This window comes from Ochotona princeps, chromosome 11 (genome assembly GCF_030435755.1).
Source record: "Ochotona princeps isolate mOchPri1 chromosome 11, mOchPri1.hap1, whole genome shotgun sequence".
NCBI classification, from domain to species: domain Eukaryota; kingdom Metazoa; phylum Chordata; class Mammalia; order Lagomorpha; family Ochotonidae; genus Ochotona; species Ochotona princeps.
Window position 1 is genome coordinate 22,599,707 of NC_080842.1, and position 23,009 is coordinate 22,622,715.

Here is a 23,009-nt window from a genome sequence, read left to right on the forward strand (position 1 = left end):
CTTTCTGATTTTCACATAAATAAAATAATCCAAATTGTCACATATATGCAAAATCTGGCCCTAGAGATACCAGACAATCTTTCTAAGCCTCTATTTCCTCATTTTAAAATATAGATACTAACAATTATCTCATAAGTACTCTTATTATGCAAATAAAATTGGGTTATGTTCATAAAACACTTACTAGTACAGTATCTGACATCTACTAAGTGAAAAATAATTGGTAGCTGTCGTCCTTTTAAAACAAGTGATCACATTTCCTGGATTGCATCGCTTGAGATTGTATATAGCTGTTTAACAGAGGGAAAAAAATGCTCCTGGCTTAAAGAAGATGGAAATGTATCTCTCTCAGTTAAGAGAAGCACTGAGCAGTGCCCATGACATTTGTATGGTGTCTCTTGGTGTCATTAAAGTAGCCCACACTACTCTCTTTGTTCCACCATGTCTGTAAAGGCTTCCATTCTCAGGGTTACCTCATGGCCAAGATTATCTAAATGGAAAAAAGCAAGACAAAAAAAAAAAAAAAAAAAAAAACGGTTCCCCTTAAATCTGAGTGAGCTTTATTTAAGTGACCTTCTTTAAAGTCCTACTGATCTGATCAGACCTTAGTTACATGACCACACCATGATACAGTACAACTGAGAAGTCTGATTTCAAAGTCCAGCTAGAAGGGGGAGGTTTGCTTCAGTGACGAAGTGGGAAGATGGAAGCTAGAAAGGTTAAATAGCAATCTCTGTCTCCCTGGGTAGGAATGATTTCATCTGATCAGAGGCTATCACACAGACCTGATGGAATATTAACTATCCCTCAATTCCATGGCTTCCTTTTATTTTTTTTTTTACTTTTTTTTTATTTGACAATCTTTACTATGGCTTCCTTTTAAAGGTTAGTGAATTCTCATATACCTTGCTAGGTAGAACACAAAGATTAGTTACTCCTCACTAGGGTATCGAAGATTTCTCTGCACACCCCTCCTAAAACTGTTCTGCACCTCAACTGTTGACATATGCCTTGTTAGAGTTATCAGCCAGTTTAGACTATCCTAAAATCTACCAAGTGCAGCAAAATTATGCTTCAACACTATAAACTGCTAAATATTAAAATGAAAACAGACACGAGACAGCTGAATAGTCCCCTATAACCATTTTAAGGTGTATAGCAGCCAGTTCTGTATATAAACTGAAATTGAAATCTCAATGAAGCAGTCACAGGATGTGGTTAAGAACTTGCATTTTTTTAACATATTGGTTACTTAATACCCTGTCAATTAATTCCATAATGTTGTAAATTGCTGTTGATGTTATGTTGGGGATTTTAATTGATTGGGATGATAATCTGCCAGCTCTACGTTCAGACCAGAGATGGTCTCCCCAAGAAACTGTTGAATTTATCTGGACAATAAGATGCTGGACTTTATGCATGGTACATGCTTGCAATGGAAGAATCATGAATGGATTTGAACTGTAATACTGCAACAAGGTGGAGGAATCCACCATGGGGGGAGGGCACAAGGAGGGGTTGGGGGAATCCCAGAACCTATGAAACTATGTCACATAATGCAATGTAATTAATTAAAAAAAAAGGTTAGTGAATTGTCACATAAGGAAACAGTAGGATATGATTGCAAGTGCCCAAACAGAACTCAGATCTCCTGTCTTCCAACTGCACTATTACACTTTTCATTGAATTCCCAGACTTTTTAAAAAATAACATTTAAAAAATCTCCTTTGGGAGATAATAGATAAGAATTTCTTACAAGAGATTCAATTTTTGTTTTGTCCACAGGGGTTACCAAGTGCTTACTAGCTAACATAGAACAAAACTGTTATTGTCAACACGATTTGCAACTACAACTCTGTCAGTTGTTCTGCAGATACAATTTTTTAAGCAGTTAATATTTTTCCCCTCATTTGAGTTCTTTTCATAATTCTTTGTCTAAAATTTACTTTAAAAATATTTAATTTGCACTTTTCTAAGGAGACTAGAGGCCATAGAAATATAGAGTGTGAATTGGGAGCCTGCAATTTTATTAGGAAAAATCTAGCTCCTGTGGTTCTATCTTATTTAAATTACAGGATGCAAAATACTTGAGTGCTGTTTTATGGTGTTGTACTCCTCAGGGTCTTATAAAATATGATGCTAAAGAACATTTTATTCTTAAAAAATGGGAAGCAATGTACTGCTACAGGCATCCTAGTGTGAGACAAGCAGGGAAAGATTAGAGTTGAAAGTCCAAACTGGTAAATTTTAAATGAATTCTAAATTATAGTGAATGCTCTAGTTCCTCATTATAAAGGCACAGACAATGAGTAAAACACAGAGAATAACATGTGGCCTAAAGGAAAAAAAAAATATTTAAATGGGAGGAAGCAGTGTTGGAGAAAAAAAAATCTGTGCAAATGAACTTATCACATCTCCCAGGCACAATTTTTAAAAAAAGGCATATGAATTTCCTTGTTCTCTCTAGGATCCTGGATTTACCTTGATCATAGCATCCTATGAGAATGATGGAACAGGGATTCCAAATTTTAGCAACATGTCTTCTTGTGAAATAATGTTGATTCTACATTGTTTATGGAGAAGACAACAGGTTATAAACAAGACTTAGAGATGTCTTTCTTGATTGTGACTAAAGAACATACACAAACATCACTAGTATAAAGTTCTGTAAGGAAATTGCTCAAAATATTAGTGACTAACTGTAGTGGTAGAACTGTGAAATTATTTTTCCTTTTTGTTTATACAGTTATATACATTTTTACACTGAATATATACTGTTTGCTAAAAGGAAACACATACATGTATGGTTCAATTGGGAAAAACACCTGATTATGAGCAATTGTCTTACAAATAAATAGGCTGCTTCATTATTATACATGTTTATAAATGTATACCTAATGACAAGCTTTTACACAAATAAAAGCATCACATTTGAGAAAACCACAATTTCATTCTTTAATAAAACATCTCTTCCTTCTAAGATATCAAAATTGTCCTACTTCAGTTTTTATAAAATTTAATGGGAAAAAAATTCTCATCCAAATATCCACACAACAATATTACTGCTTTTAAAAATACATTCATCTGGGCCCAGCACAGTAGCCTAGTGGCTAAATCCTTGCCTTGCATGTGCCAAAACCCCATATGGGCACCAGTTCAAGTCCCAACTGCTTTAGTTCCCATCCACCTTCCTACTTGTAGCCTGGGAAAACAGTAGCGGATAGCCCAAAGCCTTGGGACCCAGAACCCAAGTGAAAGACACAGAAGAAGCTCCTGGCTCCTGGCTTAACATCAGCTCAGCTCCAGCCATTTTGGCCACTAGGGGAGTAACCAGTGGATGGAAGATCTTTCTTTCTGTCTCTCCTCTCTGTAAATCTGACTTTCCAATAAAAAATAAATAATTTAAAAAATACATTTACCTGACTTTATTAGTATTTAAAATAAATGTATATTTTGTTATATGGAAAATTACTAGCATAAAAAACTGATATATAAGCAGTCATAAGTCCATCAGTCTGCCATTTAAATGTTCCCTGACATTGCTGGTACAGACAATGTCAGACAGTCAGGTATCCCATTGTCTAGATATGTCCAACATTTTCATTGGGAGTCCATTGTTGATTTGGAAGTAGTGATGTGTACTGCATTGTATCTTCACATCTGAGTATGATAGTCTTACTCCATCACTGTACTTATGATTGCATTTATTATGCCATCACTATACTTATGACTGCTTATGAAGAACTATACTATTGTAATAATATCGAGAAAAATCAATCAAGGGGTGGGAATTTGGTCAGGGGAGGAATACCAGACCCTATGGAATTGTTCCATAAAATTCAAAGTAAAAGAAAAAAAAAACACAAAAAAGTCTATGAGACAAGTAAGACAAATTAAATTTCAACAGAATATTTGACAACAGTAAGAAACTTGTTCGTTTTAAAGTGAAATAAAGGTATTATGTTTTAAAAAGTGATATATAATATTTATTAATCTCTAAACAATGACAATATTCGTGGCATATGCTAGTTGATATCACTGGCAATAACTACAACTCTCCAGAAATGTGAGATCCATACACCCGGTGTATCCTCTCGGTTCCTACCATCTTCCCTGCATATACAAGCTCATCTCTCTTAAAGTCAGTAACACTCATTCTCTTTCTCATGTGTGTTCTCTCACCAGACCAAACCATCTCTCTGCCAAGAAATAGAGACAGTTATAGGATAAGGAGATTCAGCAAGAGCCAAAAGGCAAGGCACTGAAAGGAAAAAAAAAAAGTTTTACATGATGATTCATGCAACACAGATTAAAAATAACACAAATAATAAAAAAGCACCTTATGCTTCAGAATCCTCTTCCACAGGCTTCCATGAGCTACCTGAATCAGCGACTAAACACAGAATCCATGACAGCTACTGCTGTTTCACACCCTTTCTGAGCATTTGTTGTTTTTAAACATACAACACGTCATAGACTCAGTCTTCTCATCTATTCCTGGAGCTCATGTATTTCTGATCAAACATTGGAAACCAATAGCAGAGCCATACAGAAGTCTCTAACTGCCTGTGGAAGTTTTATTTATAGAAATGGTCAAAAAGCTTTTTGAAAAAGGACACATTTGAAAGTATTACGAGTTCTTTTGTCTCGATACTTGACAGAAAGGAGAGATTCAGAAATGAGGAAGGCATGAGATACAGCAGTTCAATTTGTTCCCAGTGCATTTGCCAAGGAAATGGGTGGTTATGCCAATGGTGAAAACTGTACTTTTCTATCAATACTGGAGCAAAGTCATCCCAAGAATCCTTCAATTAGATTATGAAAAAGAGGGAAAAGACAGAGAAGCAGGTGAATTCAGTAAAGCTGAAGGTGCCCAAGCGTAAACTCAGCAGTTTAGGCTCACTGCTTACAATTAAAATTTGTTGTTTAAAAGTCCTATGTACCCATGTCCTAAGACACCAAAAAAAAAGCAGTAGCTCTTACATCCATGCTGACTAAGCCTCTTTCTGGTCAGTCTGCCAACAGAGAAGTTGGCTTGTGGTCAACATTGTGTTATCAGCCCTGACTCTTGAAAAGTTCAATGATGCTGTACAGGAGAAGCATCAGCTTCCAAGCTTCAGATGTTGTACTAGCTGTTGTTTTAGCTCTTGTCTATTCAAATAGGACTAAAGTACTCAACCGAATCATGAAAAGTTCTTTCTCTGGGCAATTTCTGGGCCTCATTATTATAGTATTACATCTGTTCAAACAATTCCAAGAATTAATAAGGTAATTAATTAATAAGATAACTTCAAGAATTATCCTTGCACTTTGTAGGATTATTTCACCAGATAATGTGGCTTCATTTCCTGGTTTATCCATCCATCTGCTTCTGGGAGTACATTTATGAGTTAGCAAATAGAGACCATGTTCCAAGATCGGCCACTGGCCATTGTGTGCTTCAAGAGCAAAGTTCATGTCACCTCTCGGGCAGCCTTGACTGCAACCCAACAGGCACACAGACCCTCTGTTTCCCTCTCTGGAAATGTTTTCCAAATTTTGAGAAGTGTGCGTGCGTGTGTGTGTGTGTGTGTGTGTGTGTGTCCTAGAAAATATGCTTTCCTTAAAGGGAAGTTTTATGCTCTCAAAAAAAAATTGAGAAGAAACTGCAGATTCCTCACTCAACCTGCCCCTACACATGCACAGCCCCACTCAGAATCACCATTCCCCTTAAACTGGAACATTATTTTACAATTGGTGAAGCTACAATGATACTTTGCTATCATCCAGAATCTACTATCAATGAACTTTCAGAAACAGGAGCCTGAGAAGCCCAAAAGAAGATATATGGGAAATCTCAAAGAAACTCAGACTGGAAGACTTTTATGAAGAAAGAGCTGAATTCAGAATAGACTCTACCAGTATACCCACTTCCTTTTGCTAATTTAGCAAATTTGGTAACACAAAGCAATGAAAGATGAGAAAGTCCAAATCAGACTCTTAGGATTAAAGGTAAAACTTCAGTAAGACTAGTTCATTCTGGAGGCCAGGGTCGGGGGATAATCTACTTCATGGTTTTTCTCACTTTTCAGAGCCACCTGTATGCCTTAGCAGGCAGCCGCTTTTTCATTTACAAAGTCAACAGCCTAACATCTTACTTCTGTCACCACATCTCCTGTCAAATCTCCCTCATCCTTCCGCTTAGTTTAAAAGGATTTTTGTAGTTACATTTGGAGCCCACCAGAGTACCCCAGGAAATCTTTCCTTAAATGAGATCTTAACTGAGCACGAACACCAAATAACGATGTCTATGGTACAAACTATTTTATATTCTGATAGACATTTTATATTCTTTCAATATCTATAATATGCTATTGGACTTCAAAAGAAACTACATCTTGCCATTAATAGAAAGAAAACAAACACTTGCCATTTTTATCTGAGTTTTCCTTAGAACTAGTTTCCATGCTAATTAAGAAAATAGTAGATAGTAATTTCAACTTTTACTTAAAACAGTGCACAGAGTAAAGCAACCTAATACTGCTTGTCTACCTTTTTTTCTAATTTATTGAATATAGTAGTTCTGTCTTCTGACTGTAACAGATCAGCTGTGGATTATCAAAATCTCAATGACTATGTGGTCATTGATGTTGGATATGCAAAAGTCTCAAAATTTTTGCAATTCATGTATAATTCTCTTCAAATAAGCAAACTGAATCTGTAAATAATTCTTAGGAATCACAAAACTAATTTTAAATAACAAAGTAAGGAAGCTGGGACCAGCACAGTGGCGTAGTATGCTAATTCTCTGCCTACAACTGCCAGTATTCCATGTGGGCACCAGATCATGTCCCAACTGTTCCACTTTTGAACCAGCTCCCTGCTTATAGCCTAGGAAAGCAGTGGAGGATGACTCGAGTCCTTCAGCCCTACACCTGCATGGGAGACCTGGAAGAAGTTCCTGGCTCTTGGCTCCAGATTGGTTGAGTTCTGGCCACTGCAGCCATTTGGAGAGGGAACTAGCAGTTGGAAGATCTCTCTGTCTTTCTGTGTCTCCCCTCTGTCTCTATAAAATCTGCCTTTCAAATAAAAATAAATAAATCTTTTTTTTAAAAAAGCAACCTACAGTGGTTTACTTCTTTATCAGAAAATTAGTATGTTATGAGTCACATGGTACATTCTTCAGAGATGAACTCTATTAGTGCTTTTTCATATGCATTCTGATACTTTTCAATATATAAAATGTACCTGATTTTATATGTTGTTCTGTTTTATTTTTCCCTTAACAGTTTCCTTGTCTCATTTCAAGTCAGTACAGATCCTATTGATGATCATCAAGATTATCCAACTGTCTAATTAGAGATATCCTTGAATTACCTTTGGAGTGACTGATGAGAATTCACAAATTTTTTAGTTACATTTAAGCTGTTCTGTAATCACACTTTGATAGCAGGGCTAGCTTAATTTTATTTTACTGCCCTGCTATTCTTCTTCTAAAGAAACATTATTTAGAAAACAATTTAAATGTATTTAAACTTGTCACACATTGAGTAATAATGACTTTCAAGACATCTAGTGATAATAATGAATTTCAGGAAATAATGTTAAGAAAAATCACAAACCAAAATCATATGATGCACAATCTAACCTGAATTCACCAAGAGCCTATTAGCTCCCAATATTCAATGTTCGCTATACTAAGATAAAGTTGGTATTCCTGGGGATTTCACAAGATAAAATGGAACCTAATCAGTTGAACAAGTATTTAATTCCTGACAAATGGGAGAACAGTATTTTAGAGATTTTACTGGGTGTTTAACAACTAACAGAAAGGGAACCTGACTCACCAGGCGGGACCAAGAAAGATGGCTTAGACAGAGAGTAGGATGAAGTTGGATCAAGGAAGAAAAAAGGGAGCCAGGAGAACGGGAAGTATTCAAATACAAGAATTTGTGGCATCCTCAACACCCTTAAAGCAGTGTAGAATGTTAGAGTCAGGTGGTGAAGATAGGGACTTTCACATTATAATATCATCATTAAATATTCTTCTCTTATAGAAATACATGGGATAAAAAGATATAAATTACCAAAATTGACAAAATTGATTTATATTAAGGAAATAGACTATCTGAACTGAGGAGTAACTACTGAACTTTTTTTATGGAGAACAATTTGCTACACTGAGTATCTGCTGAGAGCATTTAACAATTCTCCCTTTCTTTAACCAACATATTTGATTATAAAAATTTAACACAGAATTACCTGACATGATGATGGATCAGGAGAAGGGTCACATTATGCAGAGCCATGACATTAACTAGCACTTAAGAACCATATCCAGGGGTAGATTCTGTGTGGAATATATGAGCCAAACCCTGTGGAAATTCTATCCTCACTGGTTAGCTCAAGAGCTGGGATGGTGATGGACTAAGCTAGATGTGACCAGGCTGCCATCACTCACAGGTAAAGGAACCCACAACAGTCTGGACTGGTCAAGGCAGCAACACCCGAATGCGCATCCTGAATGGGGTGTGGGGTGGGCCGTGCTGCAACATTCACCACCTCGTACATGGCCAAATGGAAGGCCAGACTTCGCTGGGCACTAGCCTAAAGCCAATGGCATGGATGAGAACTGGGTCTGGGAGTGAATCAAGTTGAGGAACTAGGGAAACTCCCTGGCGAGTCATGGCTCCGGCTGGTGAATATGTGGTCCAGACCTGGGGGTCGGACAAGCTGGGCAAAGTAGATCCAATAGCTGGCTAATGTGTGAATTGGTAACAGAACAGCGAAACTAGAAACCAGGATGGAGCACAGGTCAAGCCAAACTAGGCTCTTGCATCTACTGGTTTGCGTGAGCCAGGGACACTAAGCCACAGTGTCTAAGGCAGAGGTCGGGTCAGGGGACGGGCTGAGCCAACCTGAGTCAGAGCAACCACTGCCATGTGCGTGATCTATGGCTGGAAACAGGCCCGGCTGGGGGGGTTAAGGGACACCCTAACTGGGTTGAGGTTTCCACTAAGGGGCTCGTGGGCTGGAATGGAGGCTGCATTCTGATCAGGATATGGTTGTAGTCTCCCTTGACACAGGTGTTGCACTGGGACTGGACGCACCAGGCCGGGCCAGACTGCAACACCATCTTGTGCTCTGGAGCACCAGGGTGGATGTGGGATGGACTAGGCTAGGTCTCAACCCCTACTGAGCCATGTGTGAGCTGTATGTGGGTATAGACAAGCTGTGGCTGGGCTGAAACATGCAACAGCAACAACCAGTTTGGGTTGAAGGCCAGTTAGGAAAAGCCACTGTTCCTGCTAGGACAGGAGATGAACTGAGCAGTGCTGGCTCATGGACCCATTGGTATGCGCAAAATCTGGCACTCAGAGGGGTTCTGATGGAGGAGCCTGGACAACTCCTCTGGCAGGACACAGACCCGGCAGGTAAGCGCAAGAAGCATGGAAGAAAGCAGCCCAAAAGAGGTCATGGAAAGTTTCCCACTGGCATACATTTGGCATGGGTCGGGGACAGATCAGGCTGAATCAGTTCACGCCATCCACTGGCAAATCTGAACACCAGAACAGATTGGTTCGAGCCAGGTTTGGTCATGACAAAAGCAGCGCACAACATGGAATGCCAAGGTGAGGTTGCCTGTGCCAGATGTGACCACAGCACCCAACCAGCACATGTGAGGGTCAGGAAGGGAGGGGGCAGAGTCGGCAGGGGAATAAGGGGTGGTTCCCTTGCTGGACAGCTACTCCCACTGGAGAGTGTGAGCTGGGATGGGGGTAGACCAGACTAGGCAGGGCTACAACACCTGTGCGCCTCATGTGGACTAGATCAGGGAAAAGCCAGGCTGGGCTGATTATTCCTACTGGTACAAACAAAATTAGAGTGGGTGAGGGTTGTGTTGTGGCTTAGCCACAGCATCAACTGGCAGAAGCTGGCACTGGGATCTAATTCTGTCAAGTCAAACCACAGAACTACCTGGAGAGTGCATAATTCGGGAGTGGGAGTGGGAGTGGCCTGGGAGGGAAATAGTGGGCTCCTCCCTCTTGGGTTACCACTCCCATGGGAGGGCATGAAAACTAGGACAGGGGCTGGGGTGGCTAGACAGACACCCAACAGCATCTGCGTGGACTGGATAGTGGAGCTGGTTGGATGGAACTCAACCTTAATACCCATTGACATGTATGACAGCCAAATGGGATGTGGGACAGACTGGACTAGTCTGCTACACAGACTGGCAAACCAGGGTAGGAGGCGGGCCTGGTGGGGATTATTGTGGGTCGCTCCAACTAGGCTGCAGCTCCCACTGGTTTATGTGAGGGCCGAGTATATACTGTGCAGAACCAGGCTGGACTGCAATACCCATTGATTCCAGTGGAAGACAGGGTTGGAAACAGAACCAACCCAGCAAGTGCAACCACCAGCTGATCAGGGTGATGGACTGTACCGGGCCCTGTACTTGCTAGAACACATAAGAATCTGGTCTGGGAATACCTCAGACAAAGTTGCTTTAGAGATCTCCCCAGTTGAAATTCCGGACTCAGAGCCCTAACCAAGAAAAGACTGAAGACAGAACAAGTCAATCAACCACCTCAGCTATATGTTGGCAGCAAAATACTGGGCATACGGAGACTCTAAGATGGACTATGTGGATTCTTCAATGACCTCATCATGATTGGAGTGGTGAGATTGGCAGTAATTCATAACTGGTGAACTATCAAAACCACTTGAGCAAGAATCTCAGAGCAGGCTCCACATCAGAGACCTGGGGTTGGTGGGAAACTGGGTGGGGCTTCTCCCTTAAAACCTCCTTTACCTCAGATACCTGAAGTAAACAATCAAAATGGAAATAACAGTTTTGCCCACTTTCCTGTAGCCCTTGAACCTTTTTACCCTATGTAAAGACTGTCAAAAATACAATAAAAAATAATAATTAAAAAAAATTAACACAAAATTTAATCATATTCTGATCTGCTTACATTTTAAAAGGCGCTAATAAAATTTAAATATACAAATGCTCATCAAAGAATTACTCATAATAGGAACAAACATGGACACTCCATAAGTATTCAATTATAGGGAAATAGAGAAATAAATTATATTGCTTATAAAGAACTAACAATTCTGTTAGATGCATGTTATAAAATTGCAATTTGTACACCAGTATATACTGTTTAGTTTCAATCACACAGAAATTAAAATTTTAACTGAAGTTAAATGCAAATTAAGATACACATAACAAATATATTAATGTAAATACTAAAACATTTATAGCAAAACAGAAATAATTTCTGAGCTGGATTAATCTTGCTTTTATTTTTGCTTGTTCTTTTGTATTTTCCTGTAATCAAAGAACATACTGGGACAAATAATCATTCAGTGTCCCAAAAATTAATCCCATCTCACTATAATAAATTCCCTTTCAGTCAATGTTTTTGTTGTATGGTTGGCTCTGTGGATTAAACAAGGTCATTACTAACATGTCATTCATCAAAATGAATGCTCAAAATATCTATTTAAGGTATTCTCAAAAGGATTTGGCAAAATGACTTCTTGAATGCATTATTCAGTGTGTCCAGAAGGCTACTATTTTGATTTTAAAAGCCAGTTTAAGAAGGTAATGATTGTAGGCATCACAACATTCACATGTAAATTGTAAGCAATGCACTTATAGTCATTGGAAACTTCATGGCTCTTACATAAAAAGTGTCACCGCAGTCACTCTAGTAGATCTCCATCATTTGACTTTCACCTGTGGAAGAATGCTATGTAAATATTTCCCATGCACATGAGCACATGATTTGTTTATATAGAGATAGTTTAAACCTGTAAGGAAAGGGCTTTTACCACTTGGAATTCTAAATGACCACTAAGGCTTTTATCACCACTTAAAATATTTCAATTAATTAGAAGAAATAAGCATGTTAACTTTACTTAAAGGTACCTTGAGTTAAAGAAAAAAAGTAACCATATGTTGGAAGATCCAGAATTGCAAGGGAAGCTGTGAAGATCTGCATTTGGTGAACATGATTTAGGAGAAACAAAGCAATCCGTTCAATTGGAAATGAAGTTGAACATTTTGAGAGAATTTCTAAAAACTTAGATATTCTTACATCTTATACATGGAAATATAAAGTAAATGTTCTTGCCTGGTCAAGATTTTCTTTCCAGCCTTCTAATATTCTCAATGCTCTAAGAATCCCATTATTTTGAGTTACTGAATTTACCTAATTTTATTTTATTTGCAAAATATTCCATTATGCTGAGAGAATTTTGTAGAATCCTTACTAAAATGTGAACTAATTTCAAGTATTTTTAATAAAATTAAGTAGGCACTCAAAAATGGGCCTGGGACCACTGTCTAGCAAAGGTGGACATGACTGTGTGCGTGAGGGGGGAAGGGCATGAAGTTCAATAAATGTGTCTGCCAGCAGTAATGCCATATTTGATTACATAGTTTCACTTTGTAGAAAACACTGCAAACTTCTAAATTGACTATAAAGTGACAAGTTGATACATGAATACACTTATCTATCAGAGAAAGGAGTTGAATGAAATCATTGTCATGCTTCCTTCCATCAAAAAAAAAAAACAAAACATGATTCTATCTTGTTCACTCACAATATGACAATCGGTGTTCAATGCTATCGCAGCATTTCAAGAAAAAAAATTTTAATGACCACTACCTGCCAACTATCATTTTCCATATCACTGGTCCAGAAAAAGGCTTGAAGTACATTTGGGGTTTATAAAAGTGTGGCATTACAAGTTCTGCCTAAAGTGAGCTTAGCTTTTCCTCCACAGCTTTAAGAGAAAAGTTTGTTTTAATACTTGGAGAAACCTTTTCTTGACTTTTGCTATTTGGCCCAATCAAACCAATCTTTATCATCTACAAATTATACTAGTCAACTTTTTGTTACTACAGTGATATTTCTGGTGCAGGTAGAAGGGGAGAAGATTTGACTCACAGCTTTGAAAGTACACAGTCCAAGGGTTCAGCCTTTGACTCTTTGGTTCAACCATCTGGTGAGGTGAGAATAACAGGCAGGGAGAGTGACTGTGCTCAACTCAGCATCAATACTTCATGAGCACTCCCTAAAAAGGCACTCCCCTAAAGACCTAAGGATCTCCTCCAGGCCCACATCCTTGACTCCACACTTAGATTTAAGTTTCCAGCCTCATAGCAACAGCAATTTAATGAATTGGTAGTTTATTTATCTATCAGTTTGTGAGTTAAATTTTATTTCAGCCACACCACCATACCAATCTCATTATCCTTACAACTATAAGTGACTAGAATAACGACTGATTTTCTACTCCTGGTATCAGAAAGTAACATGTATCCCCAAATATTCCTGAAGCATTTTCTTGATTGGGTAAATATGGAACTTGAATGCTTTTCCAAGTTTCATTCAAAACATGATCAAAAAGCATCCATTTGCCTTTTAGAATTTTATAGAAAAAAAGACGTTTAGGGAGATTTGGAGAGGGTAAAAGAAGGAATTTAAAAAATAGGAGGAAGTATTGGACAACATCTGAAGATGGAATCTCAAGGATTCCGGGAAAGTACACAAAAGTTTTGAGAGTCTCTGAGCACCAACACACACAAGCAGAGTCACTGATAATCTCCCTATTCCTCTGTCATACATTATAGCTCAGGAAGCAGAGCTGAGAGGCAGCACACTTCCATAAAGAATATGGAAGGAAAGGACATTCAGAGTTGTTTTCCTGTGAAAATCATTACCACATTGGAGATTCCTGAAATAACTTGGAAAAAGATCCTACTTTGAAGTTCTATCTAAGAATTTGGATGGGAACTGGGAGGTAAGGAGATTGGAGTGTCATACTACTACAAGCACCTTCTTAACTGAAAAATAAATAGGACAGAATATACTAACTGGTTAATGTATTTTCAAAGCAGCTGTGATTAATGCTTTACTTTCCATGGTGATGCAAACATTTCACACATTGTCAATATCCCTATGTAAAATATATTAGCCAATAGAGAGATTAAATTTGATGCAAAATCAAAAAAATCTTTTTTTGCACAATGAATTAAATGCAATTTCAAAGAATTTTATTTTTGTTAATATAAAGAGAACAGATTTTATGTATTTTAATAATACTAAGATCACCATTCTACCCTCTCCTTCTCATTCCCAGAAACCCACTCCTTCTCTCCCTTCTTTTCATTTCTTTAACCTTTGCAAAGACACAATTTTAAACCATTCTATAATCACAGGCTAGTTCACCAGTAACCATAATATCCAACAAATAAAAAATAGCAAGTCAACAGTTCCACAAGGCTAAAAATGGCAATCGAAAATGGTATCACAAGATGCTCATTTCATTTGTACACATTTTTTGTATTTTATATTAAGCTGTAACATATCACAGAAAGCATATATATTTTTTTGAGACTGGCTTATTTCAATAAGCATAATGCATCCGTTTTGTTGCAAAAGCCAGGATTTCATTCTTTTTATGGCTGAGTAGTGTTCCCTAGTGTACCTATACCACATTTCCTTCATCCAGTCATCAGTTGATGGACACCTAGGTTAACTCCACACCTTAACTATTAAAAAGTGAGCTGCAATGAACATGGGGTTTAGGTAATTCTTTCACATGCTGATTTCATTTCATTTGGGTAAAATGTCAGAACTGAGCTCACTAACTTATATGGTAGACCAAATTTGTGAGGACTCTCCATACTGTTTTCCATATGACCCAGGTAGTTCGTAGTATAGCTTAGCTCTATTTCTCTTTATTGATATCTTTTTTTTTTTGCCTAGTCGTTCTGTCCATCAATGAAAGTGGGATGCTGAGGTCTTTCATGAGCATGAAAATTTCTCCTTTTAGATCCGTGAACAGTTTTGAATAGGCTGGCTGTGTGTATCCACATTTACCATAGTTGTGTATTCCTGTTGGACTGATCCTTTCATCATCACATAATACCCTTCTTTATTTGTATTGAAGTGTGCTTTCATGACATTAGGATGAATGTATCTCTTCAGTTTTCCTTTCCCATACTTTCATTTTCAGTGTTCATGCATCTTTGTTGCTGAAGTGCGCTTCTTGTCAGTGTCAAAATTATTAATCTTGTTTTTTAATTTTTTTCTGACAATCTGTAGCTTTTATTTAAGAACTTTATATATATATGCAAACTTATGATTGATAAGTAACACCTTGATAATGCCACTTTCCATAAATATTTCTATCCTTTGCTTTGGAATTTCTTTGTACTTTTACAGGAGATTTTCTGTCTTTCCATTGATTTATAATGATGACAATCTTTTTCTGTGTATAGCACATCCTTAACAATCATTTGTAATGTGGAATGAGTGGTGACAAATTCTTTCAACTTACATTGTTTTGGAAAGTATTTCACCTTCACTTATAAATGAGAGCTTTACATTCTGGGTTGGCAGTAATATGCAAATATGTTTATTACACTTATAGGAAAGATTATTCTGGTTAATATTGTGAAAACTGAGCAAGCCAATTTAACACTTCAGCTTGTGTTTTTATATAAATTAACGAGAAAAAATAATGATTCTTAAAGTCAGCTATGGTTTCTAATACTTCTAATATTCCATGAGTCTATCACATCATTTTCTAGGCAAACATTGTGATGTATATGCATGTGTGTGTGTACTTAGATCAAGAGAATTAGCAATGCAGAAAATAGGGTTTTTGGTTATCTGGATATTTTCACTTTTCACATGTTATATCAGCCATTATGTTTCCAAAATACCTACTACAGTTTTTTGAAAAACAGTATATTATTCTGACTTCAATATTTAGTTTTAAATATTACTTCCATATAGACCCATACAGGTATGCTTGCTATTTTTAACATATCTCCATTTGTTTCACATCCCCTGTAAAATAATCATGAATTAAGAGTAAAGTGTTTGTTTTCCTTATGTAATCTGCCAACCATTAAAATAAAGAGTGTGAACCTTCAGCTCCTAGAGGAGAGGTAAGGCCCCTGAGTAGACTTGGATGATCTTTGTCTGTTTATTCACTCATTCAATACAAATTACTTCAATAGTCATTGTTTAGAGCTACATTAGTTTATTCATGTAGCAGTCAAGCATATTGAGTCAGTCTGAAAATGAAATTTTAATTTGCTGTGCTAATGGAACACATTCTATTTCTTTTAAGCTCTGTCTTTGATTGCCAAATCACCTTGTGACACAGAAGAAGTAGTGATAAAGCACTTTAATTGATGGCACCCCCATGATACTTGTTGCACCTGCCATAAAGTAATTAGTTATTTAACTATAATAACTATGTATTCAAATGAAATGCAATAAATACTAGAAAACCAGTAAGTCAATCTACTTAGGAAAGCTGTGGCCTGTTACGCTGCCAAGAGTAAAGATCTATCTATGTACATTCATTGTGAGCCATGTATTCCCATGCTATTTTATGAAGCTCTGTGCTGTGATAGTGTCAGCTCAGGCATTAGCAAACAGGCAGCTTCAGTATTAAAAAAAAATGTAGTTGCCCTATGCAACTCCCCAGTTAATAGAGAAGCCAAGACTCAATTCTTGTGGACAGTCTCTCTATCACAGAGACCTCTTGCTTTAGCTCCAATGCAAAGGTCTTTTCCTGTCAAGTGAACAACTCTAGTTTGGAGACTTCTATAAGCATTAAAGAAAAATCCTGCCTCAAATGAATAATCCCAAGGGTCACACAAGAAGCCTCCTCTGTTTGCCTCTGTAGAAGTTACTTTGCTGCCTGATGGTACCATAAATGAGGAAGAGATGATGTAGATAACTACAAATGCCAGTGTGAGGTCATAATGGATCGTAATAAAGAAACAATGTCATAATAGACAGACATTTTTCTCTGTATTTCAATGGAAGCTGCTTTCTAAAATGAAAAGAGGAAACCTACTTTTGAACTTCTTTTAAAGTATCTGGGATAAGATTACATTTTCATAATAAGAAAGAATATGAAAGGGTTTAAGAAAATGGAAATGTTTTCCCCTCTCTCCCCATTTTCTGAAGTCATGTCACCTGTCCAGCTCACTGACTCTCTAAATTTCAGAATTACTAACAACTTTATTTTAAAATTGTTAATAATACCGTTGGCCTCACAAGAGATATTAGAAGTTCCACAGGGAGACCTTTTTGACCTTGGAGGAAAGTTTTCACACACGTACCTGCTGGAACTTGTATCTTGCTACCCTAAGTGTCAGTTATTAATATTTTAACAAAACAAAATCAGCCATTCAAGTACATAGCAAGCCCATGATATGAATGTTAAAGTATTACATTCTGCTCAGGCCACCCATTGACAGGCATTCTGGGGCTGATTTCTATCACTTGTCTCAGTGGAAACAGAAACAGAGTACAGCACTGTGTTTCTTCTCTGAAAATCCTTAGAGAAATGACACAGTGTGAGAGAAGTGCTAGTTCAGACAAATGGGAACCCAGTGATAGCCCTTATGTGAGTCATGCTGCTTTACTTCTTTCATTATTAAAGTACATACTTCAGAAGATGAATTCATGAAGGACCTCATTTTGTTTACTTTGTAGAGGAAATAGATATTTGCCCTGCTCATCATTTCAAAAATAAGAGGAACAGAGCAAACATGAAGGAAAATAGTTGATACTCAAGCTTTATCAACTTTATGAAATAGTCTATGCTTTTTAAATAAAATTGTCTTTCTAGAATAGATAGGCATAGCTCTTTGACTTTTTCCTTGTTTTAACACAGTGTGAAAATTTTTATAACAACGTTAGCACTAACTGGATGCCTTTTTGAGAAGATCTCCTTCTCTAGCTCTTGTGTGGGGATGAACTTCTTCACTCCTAACACTCCCTGAAACCACCACACCAGTGGGTAGAGACAGACGGAATCAATGGGTGGGCTTAAAGGAGCTCATCACAGCCTAAAAAAATAAGCTAGTTTTTTCCTCCTCTTTATGTGTATTTAGGTTCCTATGTGCTAACAAAAACACCATATTTGATGACCTCAAGTAGGAAAGAAATTTCCTAGAATATTCATTGGAAAGATACTGTGTAGCTCAGATATTGTGAAACCATGAGAATTTAAAGTTCCAAAACAACAGAAAAAAATCACACCCAGGAAAAGCCTAGTTAACCATCCTACTAACACAGTACTTCAACACCATCAGCACAGCTTATCACTTGTCTAACACTGAATCCTGCTCCCTCTGGTGCCTCTGCAGGAAACTCCAAGCTGTCCCTCCTTTGCAGCACTAGCTCTAGACTGAAAGTCCCAGAACTAAGCCGGATGTTATGCTTGGCTGGACTTGGGCCCTATGCCAGCATTCCATCCACGCGTGCTCATAGGGGAGAAATGGATCTTTGTAGATTTTGGATTCCATGCTAATGTTGGGCCTTAATTACCATGAAATCTTGTGCAATAACTGATGACCCAATAGAATATGCTGGGAGGCTTAAAAGAAATTACACGTGCATAAAAATGAATGGCTCTGTACAACTGATACAGCAATACAATTACTGAAAACTTTGTTATGCAGAAATAGAACTTTACCTCCAGAAGGAAGCACTGCCAATTTCCAGCAAAATTAACAAAACGGCTAGAGCAGAAACACTTGAAAAGGCAAAGCTGTTTTTACTCAAGTCAACCTTACCTAAAAGCCTTCAACCTGAAATTCATATTAATTTTGTATCTCCCAATGTTTTTCAAGTTTATGCCAACTGTCTACTTCCCCCACTGGTTACCAGATGGGGAAAACATACAGGACAATACAGAAAACAAAAATATTTATCCAGTGAGGAAAAAGAATTTCACGAGCAGGATGCTAGTTTTGATGACTAGTTACTCTTCCTCTTAGGAACACTTTAACAGGACAGATAACACTAACTGATTCCACTCATTTCTTCTACTACAAAAGAAACCAAAGGCAGATGCAATTCTGACATGAAATACTCTATCTCTAATGTTTGAGTAAGTGAGCTCCATAAAATTTGCTTGCAGACTTTTAATCATTTTGTTTTTATTTTTTCCTTCTCTTCTTATTTGTTTCTCCAATCCCCTTGCTTTCTTAGTCTGTTGAATTTAAGAAATGAGTATTAAAACAAGCATAGGAAAGAAATAAACAAATAAATTTATTTTAAAAAAACTTAAAAAGTTAAAATATGTGTAAAAATATACATATATTTATTCAAGAAGCTTTTCAGAAAATTTTAATCATTTATAAAGTGGCATGAAGCCCAGTAATAGAAAAACATACAATTTGCCAGTTTATATATTAGAAAACAAAGGCAGATGGAATGAAGATTTTATTGGACATGAGATTTTAATCAGCAACCAGCAGGTTACATAATAAGTAATATAAGAATAATTCAATGTAGCTTCTAGATCACAAGCAGGTACTATGTTAGATAATGTCACAGTTTCAATTAAATGTAGTCAGCAGTCAACTCTGTTTAGAAAGTGATGAAAGGGTTAGAGCAGAGAAGAAAAAGAAAAATATAATAGAAGTGGAAAACTAAGGCAGTTTCTTGGGCAGGGGGCGGGTCCTGGATATTGGTTGGTTTGAGAAAAGCAAAGATTTTAAAGGAAAACTGAAATTTGAAAACACATTTGTATAAGTACTAGTTTTTATTGCTTTAAACATTGTATCAAAAAGTTTGACTTCGGACAAGAAATTTATCAAAACAATTTCTAAGGAGGCTATGTCTGGAATTTCCATGAGTATACTGGGCCTAGATCATTGGTAGGTAGAATTTTTAAAAAGGAAGATAAAAACATCATTCAAAATTATAATATATTAGGATAACACATCACACTATTCTCTGTAAATTTTGTCACAAAATCTGTTGAAGTTTGAGCCAAGTCTCAAACACAAGTGCTTTGACTTCAAGTTATGAGCTCCTTCTAGTTGTATACATTATATTAATGGAGAATATAAACTTGATTCACACATGAGTTTGAGCTTGATGTGATGAAAGAAGAGTAATTTATTCAGGTGCAGGGGTTATGTTAACAGGGAAGATAAACTTTAATTTACATATGAGTTTGAACTTGCAGTGGTAAAAGAAGAGCAATTTATGCAGTAGCAGAGGTAGAGTTCAGAATACAGTTAGAAACAAGAGATACAGCTTTCAGGGAAAGTTGGCAGAAGTGATCTTTGAGTAAGGGCATTGGTCTTTGCAGGAGTACATATTACTTACTAAGAGGCAGACAGAACAATAAAGTAAAATCCATTCACGAAGTGCCAGGTCAAGTCTTTTAGGTTTTGTTCAATAGCAGGGTGGCGGCCCAGTGCAATAGTGTAGTGGCTAAATCCTTGCCCTGCACACCGGGGATCCCATATGGGCGCCAGTTCTAATTCTGGTGGCCCTGCTTCCCATCCAGCTCCCTGCTTGTGGCCTGGGAAAGCAGTCAAGGATGGCCCAAAGCTTTGGGACCCTGCACCCACGTGGGAGACCTGGAAGAGCTCATGGCTCCTGGCTTCAGATTGGCTCAGCTACAGCCGTTGCGGCCACTCGGGGATTGACCCATCGGACAGAAAATCTTCCTCTGTCTCTGCATATCCACCTTTCCAATAAAAATAAATAAACCTTTTAAAAAAATAGCAGGGTGGACTGATGAAGAGCTAAAGTGGAGGTGAAATTCTAGAATTGGGCAAATCATTACAATTGCAGGTTAAAGCTTGACCAGATGTTAGACTTTCAATGAATTACAAATGCAAATGCTGAAGTGCTTGAAATGGGCCACATGTTATTGTAACTGGGCACTGTGTCATTGGACCATGGCTGAGGATTTCACCAGCGCCATTGCAGCATTCCAGGTACTATTGCAACTGTCACCTAATGTCACCTCTTTTGCATCCTGTGATGCCAGTAGCTGGTCACTAGCATCCACTCTGAATATGTCACCTCCTCACTGGGATTCACCTAATGCCTTAGATGGGCCTTTATGCACTCCAGACTCTGGAGACACCAACACTTCAAATACTTTTAAATCAAAAGTTGAGCCTCAGAGGGCATGAGTTTTACTAGAAGTCAGCTTTGCAAAATCCATAAAACATGAACAAAATACAATGAGAAGAATGAACACAGCAGTCCCTAGAAAGGGAATCTATGCTGTTGATTATCTACAATCCAGACAATTAGAGAGGAAAGATAAAGATTTGCCCCCCCGCCAAAACTAAATTTTAAATATCTTAAAAGTATTTTAAATAGAGATTATTTAAAATGCATGGGACTCTGTCTGCAAAGGATATGCCACAAAGAAATGGCTCTAGATTTAGTGAAAATCTTCCTCTTCTATTTTATAGGTGACTGAAATGTTAATAAGAGATATAAATAAAATACAAGCCTGCTTTGAAGCAAGTCTATAAAAAGTGACTAGACTTCTAGTAGCCATAACTTTGGGATTCCTGGTTCAGAGTATAGATACCTTGTTTAAAAAAAAAAGTCATTTTTTTCCAAGTAGGTTATAAAGAAAATGTTGTGGAAGATCCAAATAACATCATTAACATAATAGTTAATGTCCACTAGAGATGATGAACCAAGAGAGAAAGAGGGAGAGAGGGAGGTAAGAAGGAAGGATGGAAGACAGGGAGGAAGGAATGATGGTAAGAAGAAAGACGGAAGAGAGAGGAATCATTTTAGCTGCAAATATGTCTGGGAGTTCTCTTAGCAGTAATTACTTGAAATATAATCTGTGAAAGTTAAAGCAATGTACTCTACCACAATCAGTTATATTTAAGTCTGTCCAATCAGTTACATCAGTGTCTGTCCAATTAGCATAATATTTCCTTTCATTATGCCCATACCCATTAAAAGGTCCTCACTTTATGGACCGTGGGATGATAAAACGGATGATTATTTTGCCCCTGTCTGTGATGTGGACTGAAGAACTGCTGCACTTAAGTTACTCACACACATAGCACATAAAATCAGAAACAAGCTCTCTTCCCTACCCTCTGCCTTCCAAGCTGCACAGGCCCTCTTCACCAAGGAAGAACTGTATGGGAAGAAACCAATCAGCTCACCAGCTGGGAGGGCTGTGGGAATTCTTCAGTGCAGAGTGTAGACTTACCAAGGAAAAACCTGCAAAGGCAGCATGTGCACAACCTTGTCTTCCCTATCACCTCAATGAAAGATGTCAACCTAACTACTGCCAAGGATCACACTAGGAATGCAAGGAGATAAAGGAAAATGTACTTTACCCTTCTGAAAAACCACACATGCCCACTCATGCACACACATCAACACATGCTCAAATACTTAGTTTTCTTTTTTTTTTCACTACTTAAAATACAGATTCAAAGAAAAGTGAACTTGTTCCTAGGGAAATGTTCACAAGTTTAAAAGGAGGAAGTAGTCATAAAATGGTTAAAAACTGTGGGATCCCACTGGCAAATTCCATACCATTTACGGAATGAAGTAAGGTATGTGGTAAAGGCTCTTTTGATTGCCTTGGATTTTTTTCTTTATTTAATTAGTAAATATTTACCGATGCTCAGTGGACCTGAAGTTATCTGTAGACATAATCGTGAGCCAGACGGGGATAGATCCTTTCCTTGGGCTTATGTTGTAGAAAAGAATTTTACTTCCAGTTCTCGTAACTCCAGCAAAGTTAACTGTACTGAAGAGTTCAACAGTGTTGCCTGCTGCTTACATTCCAAGGGGGTTGCTCATGAACCCGTAATCCAAAATCAAAACAGTCACACAAAAAGTATGACATCATATGTACCATAATGAAGCTTTTAGCACATATACACTGGCAGCGGAGCAAATGATAACTTTTGTCTGCAAGGGTATCAAGTTACACACTGGCCAGACTAAGATGCTGAATTTGATTGGCAATAGTGGACCAGAGGAATTCTAGGCTAAGAAAAAACATTTTCACAGAGCGATATTTGACATGGGGAACCAGGTATAATGCTTACAATTGATGTTCATACCTACAGAAAGAGCATCATCAAGCAGATATATTCTCTGCTTCTATATCATAAAAGCAAACTTAACAGATGAGTAAAATGATAAGCGCTCCAGCAAATCATAATGAGG